The sequence below is a fragment of the Nomascus leucogenys genome, chromosome 2, assembly GCF_006542625.1.
Source record: "Nomascus leucogenys isolate Asia chromosome 2, Asia_NLE_v1, whole genome shotgun sequence".
Classification (NCBI taxonomy): domain Eukaryota; kingdom Metazoa; phylum Chordata; class Mammalia; order Primates; family Hylobatidae; genus Nomascus; species Nomascus leucogenys.
This window is the reverse complement of record NC_044382.1, coordinates 117,175,711-117,189,924: the sequence shown is the minus strand read 5'-3', so window position 1 is coordinate 117,189,924 and position 14,214 is coordinate 117,175,711. Positions and strand designations below refer to the sequence as shown.

Below are 14,214 nucleotides of genomic sequence, written 5' to 3'. Positions count from 1 at the left end.
TTGTCTCATAACTTTGTCTGTAAAAATGTCCACTGGACTGTTTCTAAAACATGAGAAAGATGAAATGCATTCTGAGTAGGTGCTGCGCTGCTGTCAGATTATGCTTTGACCGCAGGTCTTGTGATGTATTTTCCAGATCATTGTAGCTGTTGCTGTAATGACACCAATCTGTTTCTAAAAGTTTCTTTACTGGAACAAGCTCTTCTGGAGTCAAGTTCTCCAGTAATTTCTATTACAGCAAATGCCCTAATTTATCAATGAAGGAAAATACATCCCATTAGCAAAAGCAAAACAGAAATCACACACCCTGGTCACGTTCTCTAACTTTGCATATTTTTCTCATCTTTTACCTTGGGTGAAAGATGTATGTCTGTTGCTTTTGTACCAGTCTGTAAATTTAGTAATCTCTGCATTTTCTTTTCTTGAGTTTCTTGTTTTATGGTCTTTGGAGTGAAAATTTCATATACTGCATATAAAGCAGAAAATCTAATTTTTCATTTGAATTTAGTAGTCTTGCCAACAATTCGTCTGAATTTAACCTTATGATTCCAGTTCTTGTGTCTCAAAGTAATGTGTGGAAAAATATTACCTCTAATACTAAAAAATGGATAAAACAAATATAAAAACAAAGTGATTTTTTTAAAAATCTGAAACCTTTCCATCAAAAAAGTATAGCACAGCAGGAAGGCCTCATTCAGTGAATTACAACAATTTTCTGTTCAGCAAAGCCATTTTAGACTATTTTTCCACTTTCAAAGGGAAAAGAAACTAGCCAAAGACACAAATTCTTCAAAATACTTGGTCCATATTTAATTATTTTAGAGCCCATTATTTATTTCCAATACAATTGTATTAAATACCACTTTGATTAACTTGACATTATTTAGTAATTATTAAATTATAATGTATTCTGTTTTGATGGCTCACAGTTATGTAAGATAAATTTGCAAAGGGCTCTAATCCAAGGTCAAACATTTAAAATGTCATGAATAAATGACAGATTGTTCTGACAACAATAATTTAGCAAACACACATGAAATTTCATTTTCAATAATGGCTCAGTAAATTTCTATGCAAGGAGAATGTTAATCACAGGGGAGAAACATAAACAACTATAACGTTAAAGATATATTGTCTCCTGGAACCCAAAAAGAGATAACTTATTGTTTTATTTTCTCTTGCAAGAGCTAGCCAGGCCAATGCCATGCTATTCTATGGCTGTGTTTGCTGACCACCTAGTTCCTAGTTAAGTTACTATTTTGTATTCCAGAGCAGTGTCAGAAAAGTCTACTGAGGGAGAGAGATAACTATGTAAACAACCATAATTAGTGCAGCAAGTGCTATGAGAGAGTAATAAAAGGGGAAGCTAAACAAGATTTGGTAGAGAAATGGGGCTTGCTAAGGAAAATGAGGTCTAACTGGAACCTAAAGGAAATAACAAGGTGAGATGGGTATAGGATGCTCCAGAGGAAGTGAAAGTATGTTTAAAGGTGATGGAGCAAGAGAGGTATACTGGGAAAGGTGGGTTCAAAGGAAGGAAGGGATGACTTAGAGAAAATGAGAGCCAGCTCATCAGATAGATGCTCAGTCTAAGGCGAATGGATGACTTAGAGAAAATGAGAGCCAGCTGATCAAATGGATGCTCAGTCTAAGGCAGTGGTCCCCAGTGCTTTTGGCACCAGGGACAGGTTTCCTGGAAGGCAGTTTTTCCACGAACAGGGATGGCGGTGGGGTTATTTTGGGGATGAAACTGTTCCACCTCAGACCATCAGGCATTAGATTGTCGTAAGGAGTGCGCAACCTAGATCTCTCGCATGTGCAGTTCACAACAGGGTTCACACTCCTTTGAGAATCTAATGCGTTGCTGATTTGACAGGAGGCGGAGCTCAGGCGGTAATGCTCCCCTGGCCTTCCGCTCACCTCCTGCTGGGCAGCTCCGTTTCTAACAGGTGAGGAACCCTTACTGGTTTAAAGTAAGTATTTTTCACTTCTGAGTTCTGTGAAGTAATGGAACTTTTTCAATTCATGTTTACTACTGTTCCTGGAAATTTTATTCCCAGCCACATGGTTTTGTTGTTTTCCTATTTATCTTATAAGCGTGTTTCCATATTCTCCTAAAACTACTTACCTATGTTACTCCTTTTTAAAGTAATCCTTTAAAGGCTTTGTTTACTAGAATTTCCAACACTTGCCATGGTGAGGCCATACCACTGTGAGTTTCTTGATTGATATTAAATTTGTTTCTCTATTGGTGCAGGTATACAAAACTAGATTTGTTTGAGGTCCCTTCAGGATAATATGTACTCTCCAAGCAGTTCTTTGTAGTTCAAAATAAAGAAACTGAGAGCTCCTCATAAGACAAGATTTATAAAGACTCAAATAGAGTTTTCTTCCATCAGAGGGGGGTTGGGGACCCCTGGTCTAAGGGATAAGACTGTAGGCACTCAGAGAAGTTTAGGGTGTCTCATGCTCCAGATACTCTTTTATCTCTTCTCCCTCCCATCCCTATTACAAGTGAACTACTCTTAGTCTTGTACTTTTTGTAGTAAGGGGAAGAAGACAAGAGCCATTTGTCAGAGACCTTTTACATTTAAGAGAGACCTCAAATTTAGACTTTTAAATCATCACCTTTAAATAACGTTACACATATGGTCACAGAAACATTCACATAAGATTAGAGAATAAAAAGACATCACAATTTTAAAACCTGGTTTTGCATTTTTTTAAACATATCAGAAAAAAGGAAAGTGACTTGACTATTATTTGGACCTTTTAGAGACCCTGATCGAACTAGGTTATGTGACAATTGCTAGCAATGGGTAAGACAGATGTAGTTTGGTCATATTTTACTCTCTTAAGTAATATTATAACTTAGGTGAAAATGCAGGTCTCTACATCTACATCATCTTTATTTGATGATCTTTCTAATCCTTAGCATCTCCAAGACCATGTTACACACTAATTGCTACTCTGGTACTTACAACGCCAAGCATCAAAGCCTATCGCTAGCCACTTGCTCGGTGAGAAAACATACACACATACCCATAACCAAAGCCCCATTTTGACTGTCTTGGCCAAGAAAAAAAGTATTTTACATAAGGAAATTATCCAAGTAACAGGGGTAACCCTTTGAGGAAAACATTTAAAAAGTTTTAACCACTTTTAGTGAAAAACTTTCTAAAATGTATCACATACTTTCTTATACTCTTAAACAGAATGAAAATAGTATCCCACTGTCCCACCAACTCTAGGAAATCACTGTGAATAGAATAACTAAACTTTGGTGTAAGAGAGTTGATACGTCAGACAACTTAAAAGCAGGTTTCTTCTCACATGCTATCTGATGCTTTAAGAATCTTGTCCCTTTCCTTTACTGTCTTTTCAATCTTTTTAAAAAGCATCTTTGTTTCTTTTCTCTCTGGACTGCACCTTCCCTGACAGCCTTTTTCTAACTTGCAGATTAAAATCTATGAGAACCTGAAAACCAAATTTATGAGACTTACGCTTAAAGTAAAAATAAAGATGCCTGAAAAGACTCTCCTATATCTAAACTGTCAGAGTTTCAATGCAGGGAACTGTATGGCATACATTTAGGCTTTAGAGCTCTTTCATGGATTAATTCCCATTCTTAATTATTCATTGGAGAGTTGGAGTCGCAGGATAATTATATCCCAGGTAAGTGAACTATTAAACAGATTCTAAAATCTACATGCACCCAGTTAAGACAGATGTCCCTACTACATACTTAATCATCTATATATATATATCTGTACAACATTTAAAAAAACCTATTAAACAAATACTTCATTGAAGAAGGAGTGACATGTAATTCAAAAATAAATACATTTTTGAGTATGGATGAAAAAATTTAATTTTTCTCTAGTTACAAAAGTGACTGGTCAATGGAAAAAAGAACAAACTTATCTGGAACTTAACTAAAAATATCACTCAATATTTTGGGTGTTTCACTAGTATTTCTTTGTCTCTGTCTCTCTCTCTCTCTATATATATATATATGTATGTGTGTGTGTGTTCTCTTTGTATAGAACATACATGTTTGCATGTTTGTGTGCATTGATACTTTTCAAAAAGTTACATTATAGATTCTAACATCTGGCCTGCCTTTTTCAGCTAGAAATAATAGTGTGAACATTTTCTACCAACAAATTTTCTTACGGCACAGGATTTATAATGGCAGCATTTGTATTCTACAAATGGGCATACTATTGTTTATAGAACTAATACTTGATTGTTGGATATTTTATTTTTTCGGATTTAATTTTTTTCTTTTTTTGAAAACTATCATGAATGATGTTGCATGTTTGTAGTCTTTCTGCATGCCTGTAATTTCACAGAATATATTCCTAGACATAAAACAGCTGGTATAAAGTAAAGGCAAATTTGCATGGTTTTAGAAATATATTTCTAACTTACCGCCCAAAGGGGTTGTGCAATTTACACCCCCACTGCTGGCATATGCATGTCTGTTTTCCCATATCCTTATTCACATTGATTCATAGCATTCTTTTAAATTCTTGCCAATTTGCAGTACATAAATATCTTATTTTTATTCTGTATTTCTTTAATGACTATTCAACATTTTCTAAATGTTAATTTTTTGTATATTAATCTGTTTAATTTGCTTTCAAATTTTTTTTGAGAAGTTTGTGTAATCACTTTTCTGTGACTTGCCTTTCATCTCCTTTACCCATTTTTCCATTCAGTTGTTTATTTATAATCTTTATGAATGGAAGTGGTCATTTATCACATATATCCTGTATCTCCTCAACATTTTTGCCTCCATTTATTAATGCTTTAAAAAATACACTGTCTCTTAAATGTTCCCTTATCATATTACTAAATCTTCTGATAGATTTCTAAGGCTCTTCTCCATTATTATTTTTTTAAATCTCCTTTGGATTGTCTCCCAATCCATCAGGTCTGAGGTAATGACGCATACAACATAGCAAAGTCAAGTCTTGCCAATGCCATACTTGCCATATGGAGCAACGTATTAACCTCCGTGGTTCATTCTGTCAGTACTGCATCTCTGGCATATGGATATTTAAATCATTCAAATCGATGTGTCACTTTGGGGAAGAACTTTGTCTTTTGTGAGGCACACATAATTATACAATATATATGATGTCTTATAGGTACTTCATACATGTCATGTCATATATGTTCATAATTTAAAAATTTTGCCATACAAGGAAATGGTACTGCATGTAGAAATAAAAAACAAGCCAGCTAAAACAATTATAATAAAAACAGAGGAGATGTGGATAAATATGGCTAGAAGCTTGTAAAAGATTAGAAGTTAATAAGATTACTCGAGTGAGTAACTTTGGAATTTATATATTTAACCTCTTTAATGCCAGCTGGATCAGGGGATTTCTACTTGTGCTCCCAAGGGGAGAAAGAGCTGGACCTGGTTCTCCACTTCATTGGTAAACAAATTCAAAAACACTAGAAAAGTGCTACCCAAGATATATACATATATATATATGTATTTTTTTTGCTGTAAAATTCTGCAATTCTATCAGTCCCCCTCTCTCTGTGGTTTAAATTCAGACAATTAAAATGGAAAACTATATTTTATAAATTATCTTAACTTTATTGAGAAATCTCTACATTATATAGTTTTTTATTGGTTGCCTGGTATGTCATTTGTACATATCTTAAAAACTAAATACCACAAGACGTAAATCACCTAAGTTTCTATCTCTATATTATTCATGCAAAATTCTGGGAGATTATTGATTTTTTTTAAATAATAACATACAGCTTATAAATTGTAAGATATATTTTCTAGGCAGCCAAATAGCTTCAATATGCAGCACATCTACTCAAGGCCTTAAAAAAAGCAAGTAGAAACACATTAGCATATATTTCCTGAGAAATGTAACATCAATGTGACAATAATAAAGTTCCAATAATAACATTCTATATGCATACAGCCTCCCTTCCACAAATCTGAAGCTTCCTGAATGATCTCAGAAAATGTTTTACCACACTTGAATAAAGATCTTTTTAAAAAACATTTCTTTATTTTTGAATGTTAGATCTTGCTGGCAATCAAGATGTCTCCTAGTCTGCCTCCATCCAAAGATACTGCTTGATGCCAAGCAATGCAAAGCACAGAGTAATTTAAACAGAGGGGAGAAAAGTTGCGGGGGTTGGGGGAGCAAATTATTTACAACTCAGGCAAGAAAAAATTGTAATGAAAATATAAAACACTGAAGCACATAATATGTAGGTAAATTTAACTTCATAAAATGATATGAGAAACTTTCTGTAATCATCCTTTTCCTTCCTCATGTTGTTGTAAAGCTCAGCAAAGGAGATGATTGTGCTATTTTTAAGTCTGGAGATTTCAAAGAGAGCATTTTCTTTGGGAACAGAGTCACTTTCTCTGTTTTGGCTGTGCAAGTCCAAGTGACAGTCCCTTGTTCTTCAGGACGTACTGGGTGAAGTCAGTGACTTTATGCATGTGCAACATTGGAGCTATCAGAAAGTTTACCAGGCAGGGAGAGAGGGAGCTTTGCTAGGCAAAGCTCTCTATAGCTGAGTTTGCCATGCATTATTAACACAAAGGCATAACTCTTAATTTGAAACACAACAATAAAGCTTAATTACATTTTCATAAAAAAAAACAACAACTAAAGAAATGAAACAATCCTGGTCAGATTTTTTTGACTTTGAAAAACAGAGAAAGGAGATTTGAAGGAGAAAAGTGGCAGCACGTATCTCTTCATAGCTTGAAGATTCTTCATAGATGGGAGGAGAAATTGTAACAAATTAAATACCACATTTATTCTCATGTTCTCCAGTTTTCTTGATTTGGAATTAGAATCAATACAAAAGATATTTGTATTTGTCCTCCTATCTGCTATGCTTCCTTTCTTGCCCTGCAGATCCAAAAACCTCTTAAACGCTTTGTGTCCTAGGTCCATCCAAACAACATTTGATAACATCTCTCTGGCCCTTAGCTACTCCAAGAATGGAGGGAAACTGGCTAGGTCCTGAAAAGGCCCTTGTGTCCTGGTTAGCTAAGTGTAGGAAAATCAAACCAAACCAAAGAAAACCCCAAAACAAGCCAAATGCACATTTCAGATATTCTCACTTTTAAAGATCGGAATGAGAATCAGATCTAGGTGTATGTAGATACCATCTAGGTATACACAGATAATTGGAAAAGGCCATCTAGGTAAATGTAGATAATTAGAATTAGCATACTACAGAGTGCAGGGCTCTGAGAGGATGCACTGTAACCTTGATTTCCATAGGAAGACTTAGATCTCAAGGAAGCGAGAACTCCAAGGCTGGCCAGGGACATCACCAATCCAGAATGCACATTCACTGACTCCCAGGTGTTATTTGTGAAATATCTCCCACACAGCCTCTGAGATATAAGGAGCCTCTCTGATATCCAATTTATAAAATTAATCAATTTCTTGTTTACTTTTAAAAAACCTATTGGTAAAAATGGTAAGAGGAAGAATATGAAGGATAAAACAAAGCAGGGAAGTCAGGATTCAGAGTCCAGAGAGCTCTCTACCTTCAGCTATCTGAAACACCTTCACCAGGAAAATGGTTCCAAATCATGCTTTTGTGGTGAGTAATGGATTTGACACTTACATTACTGAAACACAGCAATAAACAAAATAAATTCCTTTCCTCATGGAGCTTAGACATTGGTGGCAAGAGCCAGTGTGTTGCTGGCAATCAAGATGCCTCCCAGTCTGCCTCCATCCAAAGACACTGCTTGAAACTGAAAAACACTAGAAAAGTGCTGACCCAAGATTATATATATATATATATATATATATATTTTTTTTTTTTTGCTGCAAAATTCTGTAATTCTTAGAAATTACACCTCTAGTCCCAGCTAGTAGGGAGACTGAAGTGGGAGGATAGCTTAAGCCTAGGAGTTCGAATCCAGCCTGGGCCACACAGCAAGACTTTAAAAAAAACAAAAAAAACAAAAAACAAAAAGATTGGTGGAAGACACAAAAAATAAACAAGTAAATAAGTGGTACAATTTCTGATAGTTATATCTGTTTTTAGAAAAAATAGAGGAGGTTCGGGGACAGAGTATAAGGGAGGTAGGGTGGAGACTATTTTCATGGGGTTCACGGATAAGGCCTCCGAGGAAGTGATGTCTGAACAAGGGAGGAGATCTCTGAATTCTGAAATTAAGTTACAGTTAGGCTGGTAGAAAGGTCTGACATGAAAAACAGGTCGAGTGAAACAAAAACTTAGATTGGGTCCTAGTTAGGGTTGTTTTCTCCCAAATGTTTCTGCTTGTCCTTTCTGTAACTCAATACTCAGAGGCTGATTAGACAATCTATCTTTTAGGTTGGCAAGAAGACAAGTAAATTTATGTGTCTAGAGTCAAGGACTTTATGGCATACAGTAAACTCTTCTCTCTGTGTAAGTGGATTGGGCTAGTAGTAGTGAAGTATCTTGTTCCCTGATGTAACTCTTCCTGATGCTCCCAAGATTGTGGCAAATGCTGACTCTGACTGCCCATGTTACTTAAAAGAATGACAGAGGTGCTAGCATTTTTCACTGACCCTGAACTCCTTCTTAATGAAACAGGAACATGTGACTCAATACAGATGGGTCCTTGCCTAAATTAAAGCGGCCAGAAGTGGTGCAAGGTTGCTGCTTTTTCCATAAAATAATCACATCCCATCTTCAGTGACAGGATAAAAAAGCAAAGACCCATTTTTCACTGGCTGACCATCAATCTCCCTAACATTGAAGAGGTAAAAATTTTTAGGCTTCCTCAGTATCTACTAGCTACAATCTACAATTCTAATACTCTGCATGCCTCACATTTTAATATAAAACACAACCTTTCACAGAAGAAGGAGGTCAAGGCTAAAATATATATTGACTTGTCACTGAGAGGTCTGCTGCTTCCATTTTTTCTATTTCCATGTCTTTTTGTCTGTTTCTTTGTTTGTCCTCTTCTCTTTTGTTAGTCAAATTTGCCTTTGATGCCTTTGGCCAAATCTCCCTCTAGAGTTCCTGCAAACCATACCATATACAGTATATGCTCTCTCTATAAATATTTACTTTGGATCCATGGTATCTAGCACAGAGTCTGTCGTACAGTGGTTGCTCAATAAATGTTCCTCAAAAGTATGCCTTTCTTTTCGTTTCCCTCAAGCATGGCTCTTGTTATCTTAATTATAAAAGTAAGTTTTATAGTCCCTAGAATCCTACCTCTTTGATGAAAATTTTCCAGATGGAGCCTGCCTGTTTGTGTAATTCCTACACCTGTTCAGTGGCTCACCATCAAACAATACATCAATCCTTGTCATTTATAGAATAAAAACATTGGAGAAGGGAATTAGGGTCAGATTACTAGAATTAAGCAAGGGAAGTGGAACTGAGTTTTCAAATGTTCTAATATCGACAACTTTATTACTATTTTTAAATCTCTTTGTAACTCACATTAAAAGCAATTCTCAGAAAATTCCCATTGTGTAAATAATAGAACATGAACAGGTTTTTATGGCAGTCTCTGTATCCTCCTTCCCACTCTATCTTCACCCTCTTAAATGAGATTATGAATGCCTTTTCTTCCTGAGCCCAAAGTTACAATGTGAAGGGAGTTGATAATGCTCATGGAAAATTCAGTGGTACTAACAAACCAGGAAAAACGGACCTTGGAATCCACACTCTGGTGGCCACACTGGGAAGAACAGGCCATGAAGTCCAAGGCCTCTCCCACTTGATGTGTCTGTAGGCTTTTATGCTGGTGGTTTGAAAACCACAATAAACCAGGCAAACTGTTCTGAAACCTACACTCCATTGGCATAGCAAATAGAATTGCAAGTTTGGTAGTTATATGATTGGTTACAAATATACAGTACCTCTCTCTGCAGGAGGATTACATATCTCCACCACACTGAACGCAGGCATGGCTGTGTAACTTGATTTAGTCAGTGAAATTTGAGCAGAAGTGATGACTGTTACTTCTAGGAAGTAGCTTTAAGAGCCTGTGCACAGCTTGGCAAGTTCTCTGCCTCTATGATTGTAGAAGTAACTGACTCTCCATCTTCCAATGTCCGTAAGTCGCTACTGTGCCCAGAGCTCCTTTACTGACACATGGTAGCAAGAAATACACTTAGCCGTGTTTAAGCTCCTAATATTTTCATGTTGTTTGTTACTACATCTATCTGTGTTAGCCTAACTGATACAGAAGTCAAAACTTTTCTAGCTTCTGTGGTGGCTGGAATATGAGGGCTATTTGCAGTTAGTCTGCAGTACCACTTGTGGCTTTTCAGTTTAGTGAACCATCAATCAAGCCCAATGCAGAGGAAAGAAAGAATGCTGCCTTTATCTTCAAGTATTTTATCATAAGTTAAAGCTCTTGTGAGCTTTTCTTATTCCTAATATTTCAGATATTCATAATAAAATATTGTTAACATGGCTTATAAAAAATTAAGAAAGGAAGTTGAGTTTATATTTTTAAAAAAGGAAATCTTTGTTTTTTCCTGAAAAAGGTCCTTCCTAGTATTCTGTAGAGTTCTTAACTTTAGGTATACAAGGTAAGAGGGGCCACCTGTACGCCCTCTGAAGGTGCCGACCCGGTTAGGCCTCCATTAAGTCTTATACTTGAATAAAGACCTCACAGCTGCTCACATGTTCCTACAAGTTTTCTAAGTCTCTGAACATGGTATGCTCGAGATATGGAAGAATAGGAGCTATTGTGGAATATGGGTCCAGAATTGCACCTTGGAAGACTTCTCAATGGACTCTGGTACTTTGTATATTGGGGGCAGTAATGACTTATGAGGGGGCTGTTCTTGCAACTTCACTTAAATGATAAAGGATTTTTATGTCTGTCACATAACAATCTCTTCCCTCCCAATTCATTATGATTTAAATATACTCCACCCTATTATCACATGGCTCAGACTATGAAAGGCATTTTTGTGTACTAATAATGTCTCCAGTTATAAGACATAAGGTTAAAATTTTTCTATCATTAGGAGCATTATTAAAGGAAAAAGCATTTGAAGTCCAAGACTTTCATAAGGGTAGCATAAAACACTGAAATCATTTTAACAGGCTTTTGTATTTAGTAATTGTTTTTCTTTCTCGCTTCCTTAAAAGTCATTAATAGCTTTCTGATGACAATTTTAAAAAGCCACATTTTCTAGCTACATAGGTCTTTCCTAATATTGTTTTTCTATTTCACGGGCTCATAGCAACATACCACGATCATACTCTTACAAATGATAGCCAAACTTTTTTTCAATGGAATGCAGATGAAAAACTTGGCCAATAAGAGCACAAGATGTACTGACCTTATAAGCAATGGTGTGGTTAGATGCCAATTCAAGATGCTGTTAATGGCGCTTCAGAAAGGATGTTTTGTACTGTTTCTTTATTTGTGTTTTAAATATGATTTTAGTTTAGTACAGGTAAAATTCTGTTATACTGGAATCTATTCTTTTCCACTTAAAGCTTTATTTGAATTAAGAGCCACTCAAATAATCAATTTTTAATATAATAAGCATATGTTTTTTGTGTGCACAGAATTTTAAAAAGGCTTAATTTGCTAGTAGAAAAAAACTAAATACTTTGTTCACTGTAATATTTCACATTATACAAGGCAGAATTGTTTGTTTACTAGGCACTAAAGATATTTGCAATATGAGCTTTTTTGGGAATCACAGGAAAATGCTTTGGCTTTTATTTCTGATATTAACAGGTGACAGCGTGCTGGAAGTCCTCAACGGCCCTCGCTTGCTCTCGGCGCCTCCTCTGCCTGGGCTCCTACTTTGGCGGCACTTGAGGAGCCCTTCAGCCCACCGCTGCACTGTGGGAGCCCCTTCTGGGCTGGCCAAGGCAGGAGCCAGCTCCCTCAGCTGGCAGTGAGGTGTGGAGGGAGAGGCACAAGCGGGAACCCGGGCTGTGCGTGGCGCTTGCCGGCCAGCTGGAGTTCCGGGTGGGCGTGGGCTTGGGCTTGGCAGGCCCTGCACTCGGACCAGCCGGCTGGCCCTGCAGGCCCCGGGCAATGAGGGGCTTAGCACCCAGGCCAGCAGCTGCGGAGGGTGTACTGGGTCCCCCAGCAGTGCCAGCCCACCAGCGCTGCGCTCGATTTCTCACCAGGCCTTAGCTGCCTTCCCATGGGGCAGGACTCGGGACCTGCAGCCCGCCATGCCTGAGCCTCCCACCCCCTCCATGGGCTCCTGTGCGGCCTGAGCCTCGCCGACGAGCGCCACCCCCTGCTCCACGGCACCCAGTCCCATCCACCACCCAAGGGCTGAGGAGTGCAAGCGTACCGCGCGGGACTGGCAGGCAGCTCCATCGGCAGCCCCGGTGCAGGATGCACTGGGTGAAGCCAGCTGGGCTCCCGAGTCTGGTGGAGATGTGGAGAACCTTTATGTCTAGCTCAGGGATTGTAAATACAGCAATCAGCACCCTGTGTCTAGCTCAGGGTCTGTGAATGCACCAATCAACACTCTGTATTTAGCTACTCTGGTGGGGCCTTGGAGAATCTTTATGTCTAGCTCAAGGATTGTAAATACACCAATCGGCACTCTGTATCTAGCTCAAGGTTTGTAAACACACCAATCAGCACCCTGTGTCTAGCTCAGGGTTTGTGAGTGCACCAATCGACATTCTGTATCTAGCTGCTCTGGTGGGGCCTTGGAGAACCTTTGTGTCCATACTCTGTATATAACTGATCTGATGGGGACCTGGAGAACCTTTATGTCTAGCTCAGGGATTGTAAACGCACCAATCAGCGCCCTGTCAAAACAGACCACTCGGCTCTACCAATCAGCAGGATGTGGGTGGGGCCAGATAACAGAATAAAAGCAGGCTGCCCGAGCCAGTACTGGCAACCCGCTCGGGTCCCCTTCCACACTGTGGAAGCTTTGTTCTTTCGCTCTTTGCAATAAATCTTGCTACTGCTCACTCTTTGGGTCCACACTGCTTTTATGAGCTGTAACACTCACCGCAAAGGTCTGCAGCTTCACTCCTGAAGCCAGCGAGACCACGAGCCCACTGGGAGGAACGAACAACTCCAGACGTGCCGCCTTAAGAGCTGTAACACTCACTGTGAAGGTATGCAGCTTCATTCCTGAGCCAGCAAGACCACGAACCCACCAAAAGGAAGAAACTCTGAACACATCTGAACATCAGAAGGAACAAACTCCGGACACGCTGCCTTTAGAACTGTAACACTCACCGCAAGGGTCCGTGGCTTAACCAAGAACTCACCAATTCCGGACACAATATGGTTCAATAACATACTTGCCAGTCAGTAACTGATAGCAGTATACTGTGTTTAATTCTATTTTTTTATTGCAATCCATCTAGCATGGTGTAGATCCCGTTAGCTAATTGGCTGCCCATCTTCCTAACCAATACTTACTTCAGCCAATGTAAAATTGAGATGTTTTCAATCAATTCTTATTCCCAGATTGATTCATCAAAATATTAAGCATTAGATCTTGTCAGCAAAATGTGTGTTCTCATATTAACACATCATATCCGGAAGAAAACTGGGGGTTTGCTTTCATAACAGGGGATATAGTAACTACAATTTTCTGCTGACTTACAGAAAACCTCTAAATCGTAATGGGCAAAAAAGAGAAATAAAAATCAGTCCTGACATCTGAAAATGAAGTCATACTCAAATTGTATTTCCTTAAAAATGCTCTCTTTTAGCATTTTTTCTTAAAAACTGCTATCTTTTAGCAATGTCCCTAGGTTATAAAGAAGAAGTAGCAGGAGAATGGCTTGGACCCGGGAAGCGGAGCTTGCAGTGAGCCGAGATCACACCACTGCACTCCAGCCCGGGCAACAGAGCGAGACTTTGCCTCAAAAACAAAACAAACAAACAAAAAAAGAAGAAGTAAAGACACAGGACCTGCCTTTTAGGGGTACAGGGTGGGGGTAGGAATCTTCTGCAGGGTTGACAGCAAGATAGATTCAGGAAGGAGTCTGTGGAAGACAAGGAAGTGATTTTGATAGACAATATTAAAGAAAAGACCTGAGACTCCTATATACCATCCTTGAATCACTTAGCTCCGCTGTGTTCCTTTTGAGCCTCTCTCAATGTTATACCCTCCACCCCATATTTCAACTAGACCGTTCTGGATTTCTCTTCCTAGATGTCCTACAGGTACCTCAAATTCAACAAGTCCAAAAACAAATGTCACATCTTTGTTCCCTCTG

The 14,214-nt window shown here is 38.3% G+C and overlaps 1 protein-coding gene across 2 annotated transcripts in view; it reads right to left on the bottom strand.

Moving 5' to 3' along the window:
• FER (FER tyrosine kinase) overlaps positions 1–14,214 on the bottom strand; it is a 452,653-nt gene that overhangs the window by 37,184 nt on the left and 401,255 nt on the right. The window lies entirely within an intron of this gene.